The 2,500-nt window shown below is 44.1% G+C and overlaps 1 non-coding gene across 1 annotated transcript; it reads right to left on the bottom strand.

The window, feature by feature from the left end:
* Positions 1 to 242: 242 nt before the first annotated feature.
* Positions 243 to 2,412, bottom strand: LOC149092959 (small subunit ribosomal RNA). Its single transcript, XR_016200360.1, has one exon. It is a non-coding gene; the product is annotated as a small subunit ribosomal RNA (ribosomal RNA).
* Between the last annotated feature and the right edge of the window lie 88 nt (positions 2,413 to 2,500).

The raw sequence follows: 2,500 nt of genomic DNA, 5'->3' as shown, positions 1-2,500 counted from the left end.
CGTTAGATAACCCTCACTCTTTGTTGCATTGGATAATGAAAGATGGATGTATGAATGAACGAATGTAATGCAAATTAGAATCATGTTGCAATGGCTAAATGTTTGCAATAAACATTCACAATTGCGACTCTAATGCAAATACAATTCAATTGCATTCACCATATTAGCATCTACAATATCACTATGCAGAGTGTTTGATTGTTTGAAGGTTGTATTTCTCTTATAATAAGAGGGTAATACGTTAATGATCCTTCCGCAGGTTCACCTACGGAAACCTTGTTACGACTTTTACTTCCTCTAAATGATCAAGTTTGAACATCTTTCCAGCACAATCCGACCACTAGTTTCCCAATGGTCTGGATTGACCAGTCCGAAGTCCTCACTAAATCATTCAATCGGTAGTAGCGACGGGCGGTGTGTACAAAGGGCAGGGACGTAATCAACGCAAGCTAATGACTCACGCTTACTGGGAATTCCTCGTTCATGGGCAATAATTACAATGCCCAATCCCCATCACGAAATGGGTTCAAGCGGTTACCCACTCCTTTCGGAGCAGGAAACAGTATGCACGATGACCACTTCAGTGTAGCACGCGTGCGGCCCCGGACATCTAAGGGCATCACAGACCTGTTATTGCTCTGTTTCGTGCGGCTGCGAGCGCCGCTTGTCCCTCTAAGAAGTCCTTACAGTGCTACAGCATCCTTACCCTAGCCAATTCTGTAGGCTAATAGCAGCAGAGCCCTCAACAGCCGAAACCATCAAGAGATACTACCACCCACAGGTTGACTAAGGGGGAGTACTGCAGTGTAAACTGCAAGTCTATTTAGTAGGCTAGAGTCTCGTTCGTTATCGGAATTAACCAGACAAATCACTCCACCAACTAAGAACGGCCATGCACCACCACCCACTGAATCAAGAAAGAGCTCTCAATCTGTCAATCCTCTCAGTGTCCGGGCCGGGTGAGTTTTCCCGTGTTGAGTCAAATTAAGCCGCAAGCTCCACTCCTGGTGGTGCCCTTCCGTCAATTCCTTTAAGTTTCAGCTTTGCAACCATACTTCCCCCGGAACCCAAAAACTTTGGTTTCCCGGAAGCTTCCATTCGAGTCATGAAATTAGTTACTCAGAATGATCGCTGGTTGGCATCGTTTATGGTTAGAACTAGGGCGGTATCTGATCGCCTTCGAACCTCTAACTTTCGTTCTTGATTAATGAAAACATTCTTGGCAAATGCTTTCGCTGTAGTTTGTCTTGCGACGGTCCAAGAATTTCACCTCTAGCGCCGCAATACAAATGCCCCCGTCTGTCCCTCTTAATCATTACCTTGGATTCTTAAGACCAACAAAATAGAACCAAGGTCCTATTCCATTATTCCATGCAAGATCATTCAAGTTAAGGTAGTGGTACGCATCATATAGATGGTTGACCATACCGTTTTTAGGCACCTCTTTCGAGGTTTTGGACGCCTGCTTTGAGCACTCTGATTTTTTCAAGGTAAAAGTCTCGATCGCTTGAATCAACACTCGGTAAAGAGCATTGATAGCAAATATCGAGCAATTTTCTGTCTAAACACTATGAATGTAACCACCAGGAAAGAGGAATGAAGGTTCAAGCAAGCATCCGTAGACACAAGCAAGAAACCTAACATCACCATCTAACCCTTTAATCAGTGGACCCCATAGGTTCGACTGAAATCCAACTACGAGCTTTTTAACCGCAGCAACTTTAATATACGCTATTGGAGCTGGAATTACCGCGGCTGCTGGCACCAGACTTGCCCTCCAATAGATCCTCGTTAAAGGATTTAAATTGTACTCATTCCAATTACGGGGCCTCAATAGAGTCCCGTATTGTTATTTTTCGTCACTACATCCCCGTACTGGGATTGTGTAATTTGCGCGCCTGCTGCCTTCCTTAGATGTGGTAGCCGTTTCTCAGGCTCCCTCTCCGGAATCGAACCCTAATTCCCCGTTACCCGTTACAACCATGGTAGGCGCATAACCTACCATCGACAGTTGATAAGGCAGTTGCTTGAGGGATACATCGTCGGCTCAGAGGCCATACGATTTGCTCAGTTATTCAGAGTCATCACAAGAAATGCAACCGAAGTTGCTAAGATCCCCACTGCTAGTCCTTAGACAGCGACCGAAATCACTGAACAGGGTTCTAGGTGAATAAGAATCATTGGTCTTGTACTAATAAATGCGATCCTTCCGTCAGCAAGCTGAGGTTGGAACACTTGTTCATGTATTAGCTCTAGAATTACCACAGTTATCCATGTAAAAAAGAATATCCGAGGAACCGTAACTGATTTAATGAGCCATTCGCGGTTTCACTTTATAAACAGTATGTACTTAGACATGCATGGCTTAATCTTTGAGACAAGCATATGACTACTGGCAGGATCAACCAGGTAACTTGATGTTTTAGCAAAGTAAAATGCTAAACAAGTTGTTTTTGCAGCTATAAATACGATATCCTCAGCTAACAACCAGCAAGTGGAT

Source organism: Tetranychus urticae, unplaced genomic scaffold, assembly GCF_039701765.1.
Source record: "Tetranychus urticae isolate SD_2017Ah unplaced genomic scaffold, NJAU_TeUrti_SD_1.0 Scaffold_4, whole genome shotgun sequence".
Taxonomy (NCBI): Eukaryota; Metazoa; Arthropoda; class Arachnida; order Trombidiformes; family Tetranychidae; genus Tetranychus; species Tetranychus urticae.
The sequence above is the reverse complement of the archived record's forward strand: the minus strand, read 5'-3'. Positions and strand labels throughout refer to the sequence as shown.